The sequence below is a fragment of the Pseudopipra pipra genome, chromosome 10, assembly GCF_036250125.1.
Source record: "Pseudopipra pipra isolate bDixPip1 chromosome 10, bDixPip1.hap1, whole genome shotgun sequence".
NCBI classification, from domain to species: Eukaryota; Metazoa; Chordata; class Aves; order Passeriformes; family Pipridae; genus Pseudopipra; species Pseudopipra pipra.
Window position 1 is genome coordinate 17,780,951 of NC_087558.1, and position 22,908 is coordinate 17,803,858.

Genomic DNA, 22,908 nt, shown 5'->3' on the forward strand with positions numbered 1-22,908 from the left:
CATTAATAGTCTCAAGTGGAACAAAAAAAAGGAGGTTCAAGAAACTATAATGTTTATACCAAAATGCCTTGCTCTTGGTAAAGCATGTTGATTTTGATAAACAGAGTCATTTCAATAAACTTCAATATTATATAGAAGCTTTTCTGTTTTTTTTTAAATTATGATTTATAGCACTCTATGAAGTCATATTATAGCACTGTAAGCTATGGTTTAATAGTTCAAATTTAAGGAAGATAAGCTGGTGTTTGTTAAGCTATGGATGGGCTCATCCACATTAGGCAGGATTCTCTAAACCTTGTCTGATTTTAGGAGTTTAATAGTAGTTGGCTTGGAGATTCCTAAAATCCTGAGTACCCTATGCACAAGGGAAGCAGGTCAGCAGCTGGCAAACACCACAGGAGTCAGATGAGCTGGTGAAGTCTACTCTGCCTCGTGGTCAATCCTGAGCTAATGGAGGAGGAGGCAGGGGGAGGAGAAGGAGGAGGACAGGGACTAAAGGAATGCTTTAATTATACAGAGTGCACAAAGAAGAGATGCTTGTCCTGTGACATCAGAGGTGCTGAAAGGATACTTAACACTCAGTGTGGGAACTTCTTGACTTCACAGGAAGGATTAATTCTAACTCCCAGTTTACTCATTAGGAGCATTTGGGGTATGTTGTTACCTGCAGTTTCAAGGGAGCTGGTTTGCTTGCTTTTAAAAAATTCTGATGCATCCTTGCAGTTTCTATTAAATGATATGAAGGGACAGCAGAATGAGAAAATATGAGAAAGATATAAGACTAAGGGTACAAAATGGTGCCATGTCAGGGAAATTATTTATCTAGTGGAATAAATTGTTTCCATTTAACTTGAAGGTAATTTTCCCCCAGTTCTGCATAAAAGACCTAAACTACATTTTGTGTGACTGTTCCAGGGCAGATTGACATCATTTTTAAGCACAACAAAAAAGAGAAAGACAATTGTGTTCTATTCAGACATGAAAAAGTTAGAAAATGAAATCCACTAAAAATTTACAATTTGCTATATAAGATGAATAAACCAGCAAGTAAAGTAACATGAAAACTAATCTATTATCCCTCTAAAGGAAAATTGAACCAACTTGACATTTATACTGAGGAAAGGGGAACTTTTTGCAAAACAGTGAGCCATTTCTATTCTACTCCACAGATTTCTGTAAGGAATCAGTGAAACTGCAACAGGTTTTTTCCAGCACAATGGAGAGCAGAACCTGTTCTGACTGCTATTGTTATTCTGATCATTAGCTTTATACTCATTCTCTTTCAGAAGTGACAAACAGCCTTTAAGACTTTCACACAGGCAATGCATCAGTGGTACATCATTCTACTTTGTAAGGGGGCACCTCAATTTTCCACATATTTATATTTGAGTCTGTCCTGCTTACACATAGGCATCAGAGTTTTGAACATAACTCTTATCACATACAAGCCAGGAGACTCTTTTCTGTGGTCTGCAATCCAGAGAAATTCAAAGAACATTTGAAAATCCAAACTGCAGTGTTTTTCTTCTGGTTCTGAAAGTGAGTTTTAAAAACCTGGCAGCACTGGGAGCATTCGAGCGGCTGGTTTTCTCATCCCTTGCCAGATCACAAGAAGGAGTGTAATGCATCAAGGAAAGGCTTTCTCAAAGGCCTGTATGAATGCAAAGTGAAGTAGTGACTCCAGGTGATCTAGAGAGGCATCTTCCCATCTAATGCTTCCTATTATAGCTAATGGGAAGGATTGTGTGGCCACAGAAACAATCAAAGGCATTTTACATTTATTTGTGAAGTCTCCCTCAATAGAGACCTTTATCTAGTCCCTCTCATCACCACCTTCTCCACAGCAGGATCACAGAGCTCCCCACTACTATACATTTGTTCTGAGGATGAGAATCCATCAGCTTGCTTACGTTGAGTAACTTTGACGACTGACAAAGCCAGGAAAAATGGAATAAATCACTACAATGACTTGCCATCCTCTTTTAGTAACAAAGAACCACAGATTTTACTTTGCTGTGAGAACTGGCAACCGGGTTGCAATGGCCCTTGAAACCTCTCTAGACACACAGGGCCCCACAGCAACTGGCATGGTCGATAGGGAAGGCTGTAGAAGCCACAGCGAGAAACTCTTCTGGAAATTTCAAGTCCCAGCAAATCTGGGAGCCCCGGGAACTCTTACTGCATTGCCAAAGCTGTAATTTAATGTTCAGACCGAATTCATTGCACTGTGCATTGGGGAGACACTGTGGTCTGGAGGTTACAGAAGAGGGCTGGGAACCACAAGTATCCTCTTGGGATTCCGTCCAAAATGAGCTGCTCACTGCGTGACTTGAAGGAAGTCACTTAATCTGATTTCTGTATGCCTTAGTCAATTTAGATATAAAAGTGGATAGAAAGCAGAACAAAGCTAAAATTTCCTGTTACTGCAGGCAGACCTTATCTATGCAGAATAAATAAGTCCTTTTGACATAATTCGCTATGGAAGGGAATATCAGACAAGAAAGGTGACCCAGAAACAGTCTGGTTTCTTAACAAGAAGCAAAACCAGGCACAAAGAGAAGTAGTATTTTCAAATATTGAAGAAACGTATACAAACAGCACAGCAAACACATCAGTGCTCACAGTGCCTGCAGAGAGTGGATTTTGGATAGGAAAAAAAGTCTGAGAAGTCTCAGTGTCATCCTATCATCCATTCATTAAAAAGATGATACCAGAGCAATCAGGTTGGCTTTGCTGGTGCTGAGATGAGGGTACACATTTTGGAGTAATTTGATCAACAGTTTCCTGTATCCACTTGTGAGAAAGAAGCAGAGAACAAAGATGTAAGTAGATGTAGTGGTCCCCTGATGATCTATGGAAGTGGACAGAATAGTCCTACAGGGTCATATGCCCACACAGGATCCAAAGCCACTTGCAGCTAAGGAAAGTGGAGCTCTTTATACACTACTGCCAGTTTGAACATCCAGGATTTTCTTACTACAGCTGGAAACTGAGTATTAGAGTTCTGGGCTTACCACATTCAGGGCTTTCTAGAAGCTTTTAATCTGTTTCATCTCTGAACTTAGAAGATCATGAGAGAGAAGTGATCTCCCCTCAGGATGGAGACCTAAGATAACTGCATGATTTTAAAGCAAACAAACAAAGCAACCAACACTGGCTACCCACAAAGCAGCCTACATACTGAAACTTCAAGTCCAGACCCATATCTCAAAATATTCTGAAAGTTTAAAGGGTTTTGCATGGAAAACTACTGAAAAAGAGGTGTGGAGGCATCACTTCAAATACAAATTCAAGGAGAAAAGTCAAGTCAAGCAGAGGAATTTCATGCAGGTTCCTGTTTGATACAAGAAGCATTCTGAACACATCAAAGTATACCAGCAGTTCATCAAGAGACAGAGATTTTAGCCTGTAGGTTCTAATTTATGAAACTATATTCTATGTAACTATGTAAAATATATATCTATATTTTAGCCCCATTTTTTTTCTCCAGACTAGAAGCTCCTCAGCAGAGTAACATATGCCTACCCATGAACAGAGAATGTTACAGTAAAGCTGTGGTGACTGCCAGGGAGATGTTCAGTTATGAAGGTGTGCAGGAGCCCAAGGCATCGTCCAAGGAAGTTTTACTCAAATAAAGAATCCTGGACAGAGCTTGAAAAATACCAAATCATTCAGTCCATCTAACCCAATATTCTCTGAAAGCTGCACCAGGATCCAACCAAATTAATTGACCATACAGTGAGCCAAAAAAATAAAGAAAAAAATTCATAGCTACAGCAAGATTTTCCCCTCTCAGTTTAACATGTAACATATTGTCACCTAAAAAAAAGTGTATAATATATTTTAATTTCATTGTTACTATTTCTATGTTAATTGCACACTTTTTAGTATTTCCTTTAAAAGCCATGGCAAATGAATATGATGGGAAAACATTCTGCAACAAGTATGCGCTCTCCCTCTGCTCACAAATGGCTTATAAAATTCAACAGTAACATTTTGGCAATCAGAACTATTTACATAGGAGACAGATGACTAGGCATGGGAAAGCAGCCTTTTGTTCACATCAAAGGACCACATACAAATTCTCACATGGTACTCTCATTTTTAAAAATTCTCATTTTATTTACATAGAAGAAAGATTGAGCAACTTGATGCAAGCATGAATGGTGAGAAGTACGGTATGTAGAAAGGGGGAGAATGCTGCTTTACTAGCACAGCATAAGGAAAAGTTGTCTTGCTGCATCATATAGGAAAGTGTTGGCTCAGAGTTCAACCTGGGGACATGAAAGCATGGCTCCTGCGCCCTCTGCACTCTTTAAATGTCCTACAACATAAAGGAAGTTGCTAAGTTATATTTCTTACTTTGATTACTTCAAAAATAGGTCCTACTACATAACTGAGGATTTCAGTACAAAAGAAAACCCACAACGGAAACAAAACAACAACCTCCAAAAAAAACCCCCAAACAACCCAACAACAAAACCCCCAAACAACCAACTAAAAAACCTTCAAAAACAACCCACAAAAAACCCTCAATAAACCAAAGAGCCTGAAACAGGAGACTGGCTACAGCTACCTGCTATAACAGCTGTCTCACATCAATGACCTTCCTCACTACAAAAAACCCCCTCAGTTTATTTAAGAAACAAAAGTGGGCCTAGAATCTTACTTTTAAATGTTTGGGGGAAAGTATCCCAAGCAGGTATAGTATGTTTAAGACATGAATTCTGCAGCAGCATTGAGCAGAGGCAGCTAGCAGCAACAAGCTTACTAGTTCACACCATGGCAATCTCAGCCTTACTGAAGAACTGTTAGGAACCTGGATTTAAGTTCATGTTGTATCACACAAGGGCTTTTAGTGATGAATAAAAGAATCTATAACATACTACCTTATAATACAAATACTGTACATGGTACTCAACTTTCCTACTACTATTACTTTATTTTTTTTTAACCTCTGCCTGTTTTTTTTTTCCTTCCCTCAATGGCTGCTGTCGTTTTTTGAGTTTTTTGGTCCTCCCAACTCCAACATGGATTGAATCAATTTCTAAACAGCTAAATAATTCTTTCATGACAACAGGATATAGCTTGTTGTTCACAAATTGTGAACCACTGAGGTACACTGGCAATTAGTGAGTAAAGACAGTTCAAAATCCATGGTATTTCAACACTAAGCTACCATTCCTGCAAGTGCATGCACGTACATATTAGTGTGATGTTTAACTGACAAAAGTACATTAAAGCCTTTATGGTCTCCATACATGCCTTAAGACTGTCCAAAGCTTATGATTAGGATGTCTAAAGGGCTATTTTGCTCGTGTAAGAAGGACTGTGGTCAACATATTCATTCCTTGGACATGGTGGGGCTCACTACAGTAAAGAGTTCATCTTCTCCAGAGTCAGAAGTCGGTCAGAGACCATGGTGAAAATTCCCCCAGGAATGCAGGATCATCACAAGGCTCCCTCCTTCCTATTTTGACCACTTTTCTCATTATTCTTTTTTTAACATATTTATGTGGCAATATGTATTTAATAAGGACAAACACAACCAAGACACTTCTCATCATAGATGTTTCCCTTTAGAAAGATGGTAACAGACACACTTTCATGTGACAGATGGTAGTTATATCATTTAACACACTACTGGAAGACAAGATATTCCTACATATGGTAGGATAAGCTCCCTATGAAGGGAAGTGTTACTACCACGTGAAATGAAAGAGGCAGACACTGTTACTTCCTGCAAGACCATTCATTTTTCCCTCTCTAGATCTGTTTTAGTCCCATATGCTCTTTTCTACTAACAAACCAGCACACATCAGCCCCCAGAGAACTGATTTTAAGGGAGTGACAACTCAGACTTCTTGCCCACTGAATTGGTAAATTCTCTATGGCCTTTCTTTGCCTGGTGTGGATCTTTCCCAGCTACTCAAGCATAGTCCAAGGCTACTGAACTCCAAACAGTTCACAGTCTGTCTGATGACAGCAGTTCCAATCACTGACACCTGCTGTAAACAGTCTATACACCAACAGCTTACTCACTAACTCATTTGCAATAGCCATTTTGACCCATTGTTTTACTTATTTTACCAACTGTAAAACACCTTCTCAAAATAAGGTTAAAAATAAGCTGTGGCTTTAAATTCCACCTAGACAATGCACTGATATTGTTTCAGACAGTTTGACTTCTCTGATCAGGGATGAGTGACTTGTGGATTGGAGGAGAATGTCTAAAACTAAGTAGCAACTCATACAAATTGTTTACTGACAGAAGAGATGTGTTTACAGTCAATACTACTTGATCTTCTTAGAGGAGAACAGCTTGTAAGGAAGGAGATTAAATATGCAATATGCATTTTTTCTATTCCCAGGGAATAAAAATTTCTCTTATTTTGTAACTGAAACACAAAGTTCTAGACATGCATACTTCTTTGTTGCTACATTTTTTTTCTTCTTCTTTAATGCAGGCTACTTATCTGGGAAATAAATTTTCTATCTTTACTGCATAGATATAAGTGTTTGGAAACAGTCAAACAGTATCTCAGTTCCTGATAAACAAAACCCTCAGAAGTAGAGCTTTTTTCCAGGTATGAATTGCAGTAACAAGGTACAACTTGCTACTTGATTCTTGCTGTAGAATCACTTTCATCAGACAGAAAATGCTGCTTTATATGCAAGTCTCTTATTTGCAGAACAGTTTTGACTGGAAAAATGTTTGGAGAAGGTGGAATGCTAAACTTGCTTTTTACACATTGGTGATGTTAATCAAGGATTAACTAGACCATTCTGCCACCATGTTTAACTTCTTCAGCAGACTGAGGGGATCTGGAAGTCAAAAAAACAGTCCCAAAACTTCAATGACTGCTATCACACACAAGAATGTCCCTTACCTGTTTGAGATTGTTCTGCTACTGGGGCAGCCCATGTGCACATTAAACAAAATTTCCTTAGCCTTTCCTCTAGAGTTACAGGAAATCTAAATTTGTTCCTCTCTTCACTTGGCCTGCAGGGTCAATACTGTTGTCTCCCAAGACCTGGATTTGGGAAACCTGTGCTATTAAAAGTCTGGGCAAACTCGTAACAGTGAGGGGAGTTAGGCTGGTCAAACCAGCTGAAAGTCTGATGCTTTCTCTGTACTAGTAATTTGAATTGAGTTTAGGTGGCGAAGGTTGAAAAACTTTAAGTCCAGAAATAACACCTGATACCATGTGAAACTGAGGAGTTATGACTTGGTGCATTACTGAAAAAAAAAGATTTGGAGATGCATCCAAATTCAGTGTGAGAGGATGAACAGGTTCAAGAGTCTTGTTTTCCCTTAAATGTCATAAACCTCTCAGCTTTTGGCATGACACCCTTCAGTAATGCAGTGCTTCAGCTTGCTTGCCCTCAGTAGTTCCACTGGCTTCTACACAGGTGGAATAAGGCACTTTTGGCAGCAGCAAATATTTTCCTGGCTGAGATAGATAAGTTTATGACAAACCAAATTTCTCTTTACCTTTCGTTGAAGGGTTGGATGTAACAAATTACAATGCAAAAGTTCTCCTAAACAGAGAGAAAGGTTTCAAAATTTTGACAGTGAAAAATGGTATCATTTACTTTCTCGTGCTCAGTGAAAACATTTTATGCAAGAAGCAATCAAAATAAAATAACTACAGCCAGGAAAACAAGCGTTAAATCATGCTGCCAGTCTTGTCAATTTTACATATTTTCACTGAAAACAAAGACACGAGCTACTTATTTAATTCTATGTTAAAATATGTGAGCGTGCTAAATAAGAAGTGCAGCCTAAGATAAATAAAATATAAATAGAATTTCTAGGATGGCCCAGCCATTTTTTTGCATCATTTATTATTTTTATTGATTTCTTTTTTTCCCCTGCCAGCTACTTAGTTCTGTTGTTTCTTCAAGCACTTGTTTCTTAGATTCTTCTTAAGAAAAACACTTCTTTCTTGGGTAATTGCAAACAGGGATTTGAAGAAATTTGCTGACAATCAGATACCAGTAGACCTTATGTGAAAATCTTTACTCACTTGTGTCTTAAAAAAAAAAAATATTGTGAAAACATACATATACACTTAGTCGATCAAGAAACACGGAAATCAAACTCTGTTATTGATTCAGAGTTAGACAGAACTGCAGTGTTCTTGCCACAACTGTATTTAAATAATAGTTTTAACCAAGCCTGAAAGCAGATAATGTGAATAAATAACTAGCACTGTTTCCGTAGTGTTACCCCATGTAACCATTCCCCTCAGTTAAATTCTCTTTCACACATCCAAGCCTATGCTCTGTTGCCAAAGAAAATATTCAAAAATCAGCTGGAGTAATTTCTTAATGAAGGTAGTTTCCCCTAACTGATTGAGCCATGAAGTTCTTCTATTTTTTTCCTTATTTTTTTAGATATTGTCTCTATTATAGAAGAAAAAAAAAAGATATCAAAAAAGTCTATGTCATCCTAGTTAAGTCCTCTGAATACAGTAAGCCAATTAACTCATGTTAAATATTAGTTAGAACAAAATCCATGAGTTAGTGGATTGCATTCAAGGTAGTATTTTAAACACAGGAAATTACCTCCTCTGCTAGTTTATCAAAGATTTTTCCCCTGTGTAATGTGGATATATTTTTTCATTCAGATTCCAAACCAGCAGAGAATATGCAAATTAACTCACTGTAGGCTAGCCTTTTTGTTGTTGTCGTTGTTATTTTTTATTTTATTACTAATTAAACTTAGAGTCTAGCCACAGACCATGACTCTGAGTGGGTTAGGTGCCACTACTCAGAAGAAATAAGTCTATCCAAAGAGTTCCAAATCGACGAGCAAGTCAAGATCCAACAGCAGGATTCAGAGAACCAAGCACAGAGCAGCAACAAAACAGCTTGTAAAGAACATCTACAGGCAATCATAAGACACTAAAAACAGAAGAGAAGGTATGTGGAAAACAACTGGTTTCCCAAGTCTGCAGAATGTATTGATTTCCTGCCATACAAAAATTTGATGACTAGTCTAATTCAAGATAACATAAAAATAATTCTGCTTTCCAGCTTCACCTTGAGTATGTGAACTTTAGGACTCCAGTCATTCTAACACAGATACAGACATGCTGCTGAGAGGTCACTGTTTTGGAAAATACATCCCAGGGTTTTCCTCCATAGATTAAACAAAAGGAAACTGTTCTCACATGAAGAATAATTAAGCTGAGGAACTCCAGTGTGGGATATAATGGATGCTAAAAGCTTACAACTATTTAAGGGAAAACTGGATGTGTTCATAAGAGAAAGATTAATCGAATGTCACTAAATACATAGAAGTTCTGTTGGCTGAGGACATCTGAGCTGAAAATGGGAGCCTGGGAGAGTGCTCACAGGGAAATTGTGCACATTCATTCTGCTCCCACATTCTTCCCTACACTATCATCCATTTTCAGTCACCATCAGAGACAAGATGCCAGACTGGGTAGGTCTTCAAAATGAAATGAAGGTTCTTATGTTCTTGTTTCTTGTAGATTAGGATTTTATCACTTGCTGGTTTGTTAAGTTGTTTACTGTTATTATGCCCTGTTTCAAGAACTGTATTCCTCACAGTTCCACAAAACTACTGGATATGAGATGACCAATGGGTATACAATGACTGCAGTATATTATCAAACAGTTTTACAAACCTATACACAAGTCCTGACCAGAAAATAATGAAAAGCAGGATCGACAAATCTTATTCCTGGACTCTACTTCCCACAGTATACAAAATACAAAATTATTCTTGTGCTTTTCCAAGACTACAGAAAATTCAGCTTGCTACTAATGAACAGTTCAGCTGCACAATGTCTGCCATAACACCTAGACATGTTGTTTTGCACATTACTTCAGTTCATTATGCAATTTTCATCACTATCACCGTAATTCTGCCTGAGAAGTGACAAAGTTCAGTCTAGTTATCCATGGCAAAATACACTGTTCCATTCATTTCCCAACAATTGTTTGTTTTTTTCCCTAATAACATCAGCTGCTTTCAGCTCTGTTGAATAAAGTAAATTAGTTATTCTACACCAGAAAGTCAGCGATCCTTGCTCACAGCAGCCTCTCCAGCAGGAACCATTTGCCAAGGATCATAAGATGAGCAGCTAATTGTGGCTTTCTAAAATGCCTTTCACATTCTCCACCACAGAAGTACTATTTCTGCCTTATTTAGCTGACAAACTCAAGCAGAACTGTCACTGTGGAAGTGGGCTGAGCTTCACTGCATTGATCTGAGCTTTCTCAAAAGCTCAAGTATTTTCCAGTCTTAGATTTAACTTTTTTCCTTTGCAGACATTGAAGTCTGCTTCAAAACTTCTAATTTAATATGCAATATTTATCATATTTCAAGCAAAGCATTACATTTCTGAAGCATTTTGAGATACTAGAATATTAAGTGACATTAATGTTTTCTAAGGATGAAAACAAATCTTCCTAATGGAGGAGTTCACAGTATATTTTAAACAGTTACAGAAATCACATTAAATGGATGTTTGAAACACTATTCCTTTATAGATTTTCCTTTCAGTATCCACCTAAAGTAGAGGTCAAACCCAGACATGATGATAAAAGTGACCACAAAATGGTGCTGATGATTAGAGAGACCACAAAGACTGACAAGATCAAGAAGCTTTGGCTACCTCTGTACTGACTGCATAAAACTCATAGTGGCATAAGCTTTAAACAAGCTTAGAAATAACCTCAGAAAACACATAAACAGTGATTCTGAAGCACAAGATGTTGCTCAAGATGAATCACTGAAAAACTGCTGTTTGATGACAACATTATAGTCAATTCTCATAACATTACAAGACAGAAAACACTTCAGAATTCCACCACAGTAATATTAAATTTTCTAAAGGAAATTACAGAAAAATGGAAATCATAGTTAAAATTTCAAATAGCAACTACAAGAATAGGGCAAATTGCATACAGCAGGGAGGTTGTTCAAAGTATTACATAAAGGCTCTCAGTTCACAGCCATCTGAGAAAAAAAAAGACTCCAAAAGTAGCAGTAAAAACAACAGTGTGGTTAAACATCTGAGTAAGGACTGTTATTAGAAAAAAAAATAAATTTCAAAAATATGGAATATATGGCTAGATGGAGAACACAGAAAAAGGAATTAATTCTGTCAACTTAAAAGTAAAAGCACATTTAAAAAAATTCTTAATCGTTGGCATAAAGTACAACTTGCAATAGGTAGAAATACATACTAATAAAAACTTTTTCAAAAATACTGGGAGCCAGAAGCCTGCCAGAAAGTTTCTGAAACCAACAGATCATAAAGATATAAACACTTAAGAAGATAAGCCCATTTCAGAAACACCAGCGAATTCTTTCCATTTGTGTGCAGCACAGGGAGGTCAGGCAGGTTCACCCACTAAGCCAGTCTGCCCAAGGAACGAGTCTGAGGAACTGCCTCCAATCAAAGTGTTAAAAGAGGCAGCCTTTTCCCAGCTCTGTAAAGTGAACAGCCATAAATCGTCAAGACCAGGGAATATTCACCCAGGAGTTCTAAGGAACTCTAATATGAAATTTTGCCAAGCTGCTCTGGTGCATAACTTGTCATGTAAATCTTCCTCACTTGCAGAGGGGCACAGCAGGCAAACATCTCCCAAATCCTGTAAAATGGATCAAGGGTGTTCTTGCAAACAACAAACCAAAGAATTTAACTTCTGCTTATGTAAGTGAGTAAAACATACAGTAAAGGTCAGAATCAATAAATCCTTAGATAAATATGATGTAATGATGAAGAGTCGATGAGCTTTTCAAACACAAAGTGCTGCTTAGTAAATCTACCAGAATGCTTTGAAGTGTTCATCAGTGTGTTAATAAAGGCAAACCACAGTAGACAGTGTACTAGGATTTCCCCCCAAAGACACTGACATAGGCTTCTGAATGGCTTTGACAGTCACTGCTCTTCTGTGGGCTCTCTGACTTTGCTATAGGAAAAAGCAGTGTCTTTCAAGAATTAGTAAATTGTCAAATGACAGATACAAAGGTTTAATTTTCAGATTGAAAGAAGTTATAAGAGGGGTACTCCAAGAATCTATGCTAGGACCTGTGCTACTAAACATTCTCTTAATCTGAGGAGATTAAGAACAAGAGAATTTGCCAATTATAAAAATGGGGGAAAAACCAACCAATATGAAACCCCTATTCTGGACAGTTAAAACCTAAGCCTAACTATGAAGGTTCAGAAATTTCCCAGTGTTGGTTAATTAGGTCATTAAATGAAAACAGAGTTTATTGTCAATAAAAAGAAAGTAACACACACAGGGAAAAGCAGCTTAACTGTTCCTGTGCAGTGCTGATCTAGTTTTGCCATTAGTATTCACATCTGTTATCCAAATTTTACTGCAGGTAACACCTAAAATAGCAGATAGATTGTCAGAAAGCAGCTAAAAATACCCAATCAAGTGATAGGAATTGTTTTGACATTAAGAGGTAGAAAATGTGTTCTATTCAAAACCCACTGTTCACATGCTACACAATATCTTTAATTCAGTATTTCCTTTTTACTCTCCTCTTTCTCAAAACACAACAGAAGAAGTGGGAAGTAATTGGATAGCATTTCAGGCACAGGATCACCTAATATATGAATTGGGAGGTGGTGGTTTCATTTTGGTGTTGTTCTCTTTTTTTGAAATTTTTTTTGTTGGTGGTGTTTTGGTCTGTTTCCAGAGACATTTATTCTTTGCAGTCACCAGAGGATATCTGGCAAGGGTTCTGGCAGTTCCTATGCCATGCTTTCAGTTTTCCAGATCGTCCACACAGGTATGGCCAAGTCTACAGTCCTAGTTTGGCCAAATGCATCTTTCAGGGGGAGATGTGGTCTGTAAAGAAAGGAATTCCTCTTTTTTTCCTTTTGTTAATGCATTTTTGCTATTTAGCAGATTGTTAATGTTAAGGGTGACTGAGCAAACTGAAATATGAGTTTCAGTACAAGGTCTCTCTCTGACTCAATGCACTTCGAGCAAATAAATATGTCTCATCTACTAAAAGATTCATAGACTCTACTGGCATCACATTTAAATAGGTACTCACTGCTCTTTCATATAATCTGGGAATTTGATTATTTTTAGCAACAATAACAACAACAAAAAAAAGATAAATTCTCTCATCGTATATTAAGTTTGTACAGGTTCTAAAAGCCTCTTTTCACCACACCAAAATTTACTTGTAACTAGTACAGACATTCAGAATCTGTAGCCTTGTGAAAACATCTCTTAACATCTCTCTGTGGTAGCTGAACTGCAGATTTCACCAGGACATACAAATTTTTTTTCATGAGGGAGGTGAGTGGGTGGATGTCTTTATATGTAAACAAAGATTTTCTGAGGGGTCCTCACCAACATCAAAACCAATGAATTTTGTCAAAGGTTTCCATCTTTTATACACAGACTGCAGCTCACAGAGCACAGTGCCAAAAGCAGTTAGCACCATCTCCAAACAAACCAGCTCCTGGAGCATTTTGGTGTAAATAAACAAAGCACTGCATTATGCCAGCCAAAAAAACCCAAACAAAAACAAGACAAAAAAAAAAAAAATAAATAAATCTTAGAAATTGCAAGAGCACAGCCCACAAAAGCTCTAGTTTCCTGAACTAGCTCAGTATTTCTAATTCATAAGCATCTTTGGACAAGGAACAAACAAGCAAATATTAAGCAGGGGAAAGGGAACTCAGTCTTAATTTTGGAAAACCGCAGCAGTACAGCAGATAGCTTGCACTTTCCTCAAATAACCTGGCAGCAGGATTTCTAGCTGTACACAAGAAGCTGCCCCTGAGCCACACCACACCCCAGTCTCACCAAATCCCACTTAGAGGAGTACCAATCCATGCAATTCTTCCTAGCCCCAAGACAGCCATTTGACCACCACCAAACTGAGCTGAGAAAAATTAGGTTTATTATGGTCCTCAGAGACAATTACAGCCTCATTACCAGCCTGTGAACTCTTGTGGTGCTGGAGCCAGAAGTGCTATGAAGCAGCAGCAACAACACGCCAGGGGCTGCAGCTCTTGAATTTAAGACACACAAACACAAAATGAGATTGCTTGACAAACAAAGGAGAGCATTACCTTTTTCCTTTACCTTCAAACATGCAGATTGAAGACAGACACAAGGAAGAAGCAGTTGTCTATCTCCTCTCAAGGCACACTTTGTACGGAGACCATGTCTCAGTACAGCAGAAGTTTTATGCCATAAATACACCTTGCTAAGGAAAACAACCAGCAATGTAGATATCCTCTTAAATAAGTAACATTCTTTACTAAATCCTGTCAAGTAATTGGTGGGGAAATATCTCTTAGAGATGCTGTATAAACAAAAGCTATAAAAACTAGAAACGTCTAAAGTTTCTTTTGCTTCCAAAAGGAAACTCTGATATTTGTAAGTTCAGTTAGAAACCAGCAAGTAGAGCTTTTCAATGCTGGGTCAGTTAATTTCTGTGCTGAGGATACAGTCAGGTTTCCTTTGCAGGAAGACCGACACAGCTTCCAGGTAAAAGCACCTGAAAGCTGGATCTGAAGGCACAGTCAAAAAGGTATTCTTTTACCAAACAATATTACCTGACAGGAATGTGGGGTATTTGCCCAGGGGAACTTCATAAAGAACAGCAGTACTACAGATTTCCTCAGCCCACCTTCAACCAAGGTAACAAATTGCTCCCAAATCTCCTGGGAGAGCTGCTACCAGCCTGGAAAGGCGGCACAGCCACCATACTCATTAAAATTCCTGCTCGTTGCCTTAGCTGTGTTCCCTTCAACACCATGCTGAGCATTCAAAATGTATAGAAAATTGTATTGGACTCTGTTCCCAAAGATAGCACATCCAATTACTCATGTTTTTTACTTCCACAGCTGTTCACCAAGTGTCTAACCAGAGCACAGATTAATTTTAATCTACCAATCTAAACATTTTCCATATAGTATCCAATTATGTAGCTTAGATTCTTTTAGTTTGAAACTTGAACATTTGAATATTACTAGTGCTTTTTAGGAATAGTACACAGGAAATAAAACTAATTTCCTCAAAAGCCAGGACAAAAAGCAGTCTAATAGTCACCCGCCTCAATGAATCTGCACAACCAATCATCACTAGTGTGTATGAAAACATGAAAAGTAATGAACTCTCAGAAGTCCCCTCTGTGTTACATGCTGCTATCAAATGTATAAAAACACCATATGAAGATTGCAAAATCCCTGTGTTCACTGATAATTAACTCTGTTCAAACAAATTTTTTCTGAAATTTTCCATTTTTAGATATTGAGGTGGATTTTTTTTTTCTGAAAAGTCTGAGAAAATTTCTTCCAGCTGTTTCAGAAACATGTGGGAGTTAAATTCCCCTGCTATAAAAAACCCCCAAACCCTGCCAAACAAACAAAAATCACCACCAAAACAAAAAACCCAAACTCACACTCACTCAACCACCCACAAAAATCCCCCTTTTAAATTACACTGAATAAAACAGCAGCAGCATCAACAACTGATATATCTTGCATACCTTTCAGTTAATACTCTCCTTTTAAGACAGATGGCAAACTTTTGGCAAGTTTGTTTTACTGGGCCTCACTCCTATGATATATGTCTCAGAAAATCTATAATTTGGGGATAAACAAATGGAAATTTCAGCTGGTAGGATAAAACATTCTCATCTTGCAGGAGCAAGATGAGAAGTAAACAGGCTAGCTGTGCAGCCACTGGACTAACAGGAATCCCACCAAGTTTAGTTTATCCATTGTACTAAGAAACCAAGAAGTGAGATGAGCTGCCTTCTTTTGTCCTGATGTGTTAGGAGACCTAGCAGAGGACACTGATAATGGCTTTTTTGGTCTTGACTTCATATACTCCTACAGGAGCCAGACTTCCACAGGGCAGAAAGCTGGATGAGGACAGAGGCTTCCTTGGAATATACCAGGGAGATTCCACAGCAACACTGCATGTACAGGGTCAGGTCAAAGATCCATCTAATCTGTTGGTTTTCCCCTGCAGCAGCTGGGATGCCTAGTGAAAGTAGCACAAGTATACAATAATATTTCCCTTGTGTATCCTCCCAGCTCTGAACTTCCTCAACCAGAGACTGTATCTACTGTTCAGGAGCCCTTTGTGGATTGTTTCTTCCATTGATTTGTGTAATAATGGTTTGAAACATTTGGCCTTCAAAACATCCTGTGGCAAGGCGTGCCATCATTTAATTACGTTTCTGTGGAAAAAGTAAGGGGGGTTTTGTTTATCTTAAACTTGTCAGCTGGTTATTTCTTATGTACTTATAGTCCTCGTGTCATGAGAAATATTGAATATGCCTTCACTAGTCACCTTTTCCATACCTCCTCTGATTTTATAAACTGCCATGATCTGCTTTTCCCATCCTCTAACTCACATCATATCTTCCAAGTTTAAGACTTGCATGTCACCACTTCCTACATCTTCACATGAACTTCTGAACACTGTGAGAGGTCCAAAACCACACACACCAAGCGAGACAAGAACAAACTATGATGATGCTTTCTCTTTTATTTTCCTAGTATTTGTCCCAATATTACTTTTCTGCCTTTTTTATTACTGCCAACCACTCCACTGTGAAAAACTAATGCTTTATTTCCAACTCAATCTCTGTGAGGAATTTCGAGTGTGTGTTTTGGGGCTTTTTGCGTGTTTGGGGTTTGTTCTATGTTTTTGTCTGGTTGGGCTTTTTTAAGAAGTTTTAGAACTCTAACATAAGCCAGATGGAGACTTAGCCCCTTCATTATTGAGACCTTACAAAAATATCACAGTTGTAAGGCATGGTTTCTTTGTGTAAAGGCTGTGTGAACCACCCTTCTTAAACGTATGACTACTAATTCTATTGTTTATTATAATTGTTTAATAGTTTTCTCCTGTAGAAAGCCATTCTTACCCAACTTAATCTTCCCTGACCCCCTTAAGAACCAGCATCAATTTCCTCTCTGTTATTCCTTTGGCATCAAGGCTAATTTAACTTGTATGTTATTCACCACAGCTAATGGCTCAGTAATTTCATATCTGAATTCCTTCAAAACACCCAGGCTACACCGTTTGGCCTTGACAATTTGTTACTACTCACTTTTATGGATTTGCTCCAAAAACTTCTACTGACATCACAAAACTTCTGTGTGAAACAGTCCAAGTAAGTAAGAGCATGTCACACCAGCACAGACACATGAAAGAGTGGAGATTGTCCCACAGAAATGGATGCACAGAGAGGGTTTGGTGCTGTCACAATGTATTATGCAACTAAAAGACAACATTAACCTTAGGAGTGTAAACGCCAAATTTGGAAAGAGACAAAGATGTTTGCCTTCATCACACAAACATTAATGCTGACACCATTTATAACTCACCACAGGAAATTTCCAAGCTGGCTGGTAAAACTTTTTGCTGGTCTTGTGTGCTATAAAAGTCTGAAGATTAAACATTACATTTAGCTGTATGCAATACCTTTTAGGATCACATTACTTGAGGCCAGGGAGAGTACAGAACATCAAGACTGAACGCAATACCTTCCAAAGATAAGCAAACAACAAACTGCTTTGTCCTGGGGCTCCTTTTGTTCTGTAAAAGGTTGCTAGGCTTAAAGGCCACGTTACCTAAAACAATGTAGCACAGCCAAAGACCACACATTTTCAGGTCTAGGCTCATGTTGTAATATAAGTGTCTTATGAAAGCAAAGTTTCTTAAGGTTATCTAATGAAGGTTATTTGAGATAGGGGAAAAAAAGTAATAAATTGAGCTGTGTTCCCACAGGCATTTTTCTTTTCCTCACACCTTGTTTTTTCCACTTCCCTCTATTTTTCATTTAAGTTCCTTCTGCTTACAATCACACCTCAAGATGGTTTCTTTAGCTTAGTAGTAGACACTTACTAAAACTGATTTTTTAGTTATTTATTCTGGTAGCTATCATGCCCCTCCTAGGCAAGCACAGCCTTTATCTCTGTCTTTGAACTACAACAAAAGCAACAAGGAGAACTCAACTAACAAATAATGGTTAATTATCTAGAAGCAAAAAAGAGCAGTGGCTTTCCTCCCTTAACCTACATATTTGTTTTCCAAATGTCACAGTATCCCTGCACAAAGCAAAACCACTTTCAAGTACCGCCCCTCTGCCCAATTCCAGAGCCAGCAATGTTCTGGAGGTGTTTTAGAGGAAGGTGACAGGAAAGGCAGGAAAGAAAGAGTTGCCAGCACTGAATAATCCCTTCTCAGTAGATCACCTCAAGGATCACAAGCAGATCCCTGTAAGAAAAGCAAAACAAACAAAAAAACCCCACACAAACAAACCCCCAAACTATCTCCATATGCAGAAAACCACATCATTTTGCTAACTCTAAAAGTCTCAACACCTGATGAGAATAACTTTTCACTCAGGTGAAATGACATCTGTTTGCTTGCAGAAGAAACTGGGAAAAGGGAGGATTTCACATCCTTTGACTTATTTTGTCAGGTTGAATTTGATCTTACCCACATCATCATTTCAGACAGTGAACACCAAGAGCTCCAGGGAAAGGGAACCAGACAGTTCATGAGAAGAAATAAGATCTTTTGAACATGAAGATCAGTGAATATCCCATCTTATCAGGCATGTACATGTGCTAAAGATATTTACCATCCTCAGCCTGATGTAGTTTTTATCTAAATTGTTGCTGCTTAAGGAGCACCATTTCTCCCCTAATTCAAACACCTACAATTAAATCCTGATTGAATTAGGTGATCTGTAGGTTTTCTTAAGATATTTAACCAAGTCTCCAAGTTATAATACAATAGAATAAAGAAAGGAAAACATATTTGCAGAGACAGTTCAATGTTAAAATGCAGCAGGAGCTAGCAATCCTAAAAGCAGCATCCATGCCAATGAAATAAGGCAGCAGTGCTTCTGCCCACATTAACACACTGCTCTTTTCCAGCCCAAAAGATAAAGCTACTGGGGTTTTTCAGGCTTTTTTGCTCAACTAAGAAAAAGTCAGAGAGGTATAAATAACAAGAATCTTTAAATTCTAGCTACACCAGGTACAGCTTTGTCTCAGGACACAGAGATCACACCACACAGGTTGGCAGGACGTATATATACATATAGAGAGAGAGACATATACATACTCTGTGACTGCAGGATTAGCCCATGTGAGTCATTATTAGGAATAAAATGAACTGAAGGATTTTGCATAGTCAGAGAAGAAATTACAGAAATGTAAGTAGCCTTAAGAGTCTGGCATTCAAATTTATAGTGCTTTGGGATTAAACCTGAGTTTTAAGATTAGAAATCAGTTTATAAGATCTGTTAGTACTGAAGAAAATGCATGTTAGTGTTCCCTAGCACTGGAGAAAGCAAAGCACCAAGAAAACAGAAGAGAGTCACTCCCTCAACATCATCCTTACTTTTAGCAGGTCTGGTCTCCCAATACCACTTACTTATAGAGAATACTAGAGACATCTCTAAGAGGGAATGGAGTATCCAGTGTCACACACTTGACAAGTTATAAAAGTGCATGTGCAGTGAGCCCAGTGCACTCCAGGAGCCCTGGATGTCTGAAGTTCCTGCTCTGCTACTCATGTGCAGTGACCCCAACCCAGAAGAACAGGGAAATTTGGTCTTTGTCAGAGGCATGTAACCACTGGAGCCACTCTCATCAGGCCCAGCAAATGGGATTCTTCAGGACTGCTGCACATGAGCAGAGCAATTTCACAAATACTGGCTTTGGGGCAATTTTAGAACTACTAAACCAGTACACCAGGAACCTACAGCTTAAGCCTTAAGTTACTATTAGTGAATACACCAGTTTGAGCAGCCCTTCCCCAATTCTGCCTTGTGCTTACACAAGGCACAGCCAGTGCATTCTGCTTGTTTGACACCATTTATACCCACAGAACTATAAACTGTTGGAGTTAGCCAGAGCTTGTAGAGGTCATGGACACCTAAATGCAGACCCTTTGCTCACCTGAGAGCCTTCTCAGAGGATCACACAGAGCCTGCCTCGGCAAGTCCTGGTTTGCAGTGGTGCCAGGACACACCAAGAACTTGGCAAGCAGATCCAGACATGTGAAAGTTGTGCCCAAGGGCAGATTTTATCAGCACTCATTGCTATGGTAGTCTGAGCAAACCAAGACTTTCTAAAAATAATCTGAACAGCAATTTCAGAGCCTTTGTGAAGTCAGAGTTCTTTAGCTTCTGTCCTTAAGTAGACTTGAAGGTTTTGACTGTAGTGACATAAACCTTCTTTACAGCAAAGATAGATATCCAAGCCCTATATTTACATGCATAGGTGACACACAAACTCAAAGAATCCTTCTTCACTTTTAAACAATTTTTTCAGTCACACCGAGGGCAATAAGCTTCAGCTACTCCTTATCCCTTGCATTTCTAGGAACTGACCCATTTCTGAAGGTGGCATATCACAAGGAACCACATCTCTTTTTGGAAACAAGTGGCTAAAAAGGAGCTTGACAGTTTAGGCAACCTTCACACTATAGACAAGCTAAAAATCAGTTCTTAATTTGGACAGTACTCTTCCTAGCTCTAGAGCTATCTATCTGAAAAACTCACCCTCAGGCCTGCTGGTGGGCTAAATTCCAGCAGTGTCATGGACTACCTGCTTTCACTGCAAGAGTGACTAGCTTTTCTTACCCCCATGACTTGTTTTTCCTTGCACCTGTATTTCTGCATACCTTTGAAAGGTCACAGGGTCTGAATGTCATGGTTTACTCACTCATTTGCAAAGCCGGTAACAGCTTGCAGGTCTCTGGCTGATCCACAGCAGTGTTTGCATAAGCTACTTTCTTCTCCTGGAGATATAATTTTACAGTCTCACATCTGCTGAACCTGCAGCCTCTTTGAGAGTGACTCTAAAGGTCATCATTCTGTGTTTCCATGCATAACAGCTCAAGGGTTTCAGCCCCCCAATTTTGCTCAGTTTAGCTGTACAACAGGAAGAATAAGTGCTTCCTTCCACTTTTGCAGAATAAAAGGATGCAAACTGCCTTAGCTGAGAATAATCCCTTTAAAATCTGACTATCACACTATGATTATCCAAGAAATTTCAGCAGCTTACAACATCAGTAACACAATATCTTGGTATATTATTGTAAATACATTAATAAGCTTTTTTTGTGTAAGTAGTTATTTTTCCCCTAGGTAAAGTACGTCTGTAAAGCTCAGAAAGATAATAATGGCTGTTAACTGATAGACCAGAAAAGCCATCTAGCACAGTATCTCCAAGAATACCCTATAATGGATGCAAACAGAAAGGAGTAGAAGCAAGGAAAACAGAATAATGCTTGCACAGAATAGTCCCTCAGCATCCTGACACATGTTGCTCAGCAAGAGACCTCAGTGGTCAGTTCAGTAACTTCAAACCTTAAAAAAGCTCTAATTACAAGACTAAAAACAAGGAATGTGCCTCTAAGAAAAGGTGGGATTATGGTTCCCAAAAATGATGCATTATCTGAAAACAAGAGAAAACCTATGAATGTAAGTCAGGAGGACCACCAGGACCTGCATCGTACCTGACCTCTGCAAGGATCAGCAGTTTCCCAGACTGCGAAGTCCTGATGGCATGTCCTACTTCAGAGAGAGAAAAACACCAGCCAGGGCTATGCTGCCACGACTCAGGGAAAGGGACAGAGGACAGGGAGGTGACAACAGCAGCAGAAAATTTCACAGAATCGTCTCTGGCACACCTTCATGCAGCTACACCTGCGTGAAGCAGCAGCTCCCCTCTCTGCAGGGACTCTGGGGCATGCAGGGGCACTGCGCTCACTCACAGAGACAAGGGCAGCACAGAGTATTCCTTTTACCTCCACAGACTGCTCCAGTGCCATGGCAACGTGGACAACAAATAAAAAGCAAGACAATATGAACTTTGAGCAGAATTTGCCATTTTCATAGCTTCTGACGAAAAAAAAAAATAAAAAAGCTTTGAGAATTTTTTAGTGTTTTTCCACATTTCCTTGAGTTTCTTCTGCCAGTAATTCACCAGATCCTGAGATCTGGTCTCTGCTGACACTTTTCATGGGCAGATCCCCAGGTAATAATTATCCTTCAGCAGTTTTTTTCCAGGGAACTTTTCCCCATATCTTTTATAAAAGCATTACCCAAAGGCCTATCCACTAATGATGACTGTTCTTTGTAATTTCTCCCTCCAGTTCCCAGTGGCAGCTGCTGCCCTGAGACAGCAGGTCACAGAAAAGTTTGGAAAGAAAGGCAAAAGGAAGGACCCATTAAAATGCTCCATAGCTTTCAAGAAACAGATACTTAAAATATGAATTCTTTCCACTTTGGTTTGCCATGCTTTGTTGGAAGCAAAAGTCTTCTGGAGAACAATGGAGGTTCTCTCTTGAGCAGAGAACCTCAGCTGTTCTCCAGAAGACTTTTGCTTCCAACACCTCCCAAAGGCAGTGTGTACTAGAGACTCAAGGAACTTGTGCTCTGGTGCAGAACCAGGATTCTCACAGACCATTATGTTCTATATGAAGTATCAGAACAAAGCAGCATAAAGAAATTGCCACCTTGGTTCTCAGATCACCCTTCAGCTTTTTGATGTAGCCTTCCCTGCTTTCAGGGGTTTTGTTCTTGCACCATATGACCACACACACATACAGATGAGCGCACACACACGAGTGCACAAATGTATATACTGCAAATCTACTGAAGAATCTGAAATTCAACTGTAACACCTTTCACTGACCTTTCTGCTTAGAACATTTAATTGCCTTTTAAAGACTATTGAAATATTTATCCACAAAGCCTCTGTCCAGGTTTAATGATGATAGCAGGGATGTCAGTGAAAGGGAACCCTTGTCAATGAGTTTGCACATCTTTCTGGCCTCGCAGGAAAAAAACCCCACATTAAAAAAAACCAAAACAAAGCCACACAAACACCCCACATT

The 22,908-nt window shown here is 38.8% G+C and overlaps 1 long non-coding RNA gene across 1 annotated transcript in view; it reads right to left on the reverse strand.

Annotated features, from left to right (window-relative positions):
- Positions 1–21,672, reverse strand: part of LOC135419751 (uncharacterized) — a 69,225-nt gene extending 47,553 nt beyond the window's left edge. Inside the window, exon 1 of the long non-coding RNA XR_010433134.1 lies at positions 21,526–21,672. This is a non-coding gene — a long non-coding RNA (uncharacterized LOC135419751). The remainder of the gene's footprint in view (positions 1–21,525) is intronic.
- Between the last annotated feature and the right edge of the window lie 1,236 nt (positions 21,673–22,908).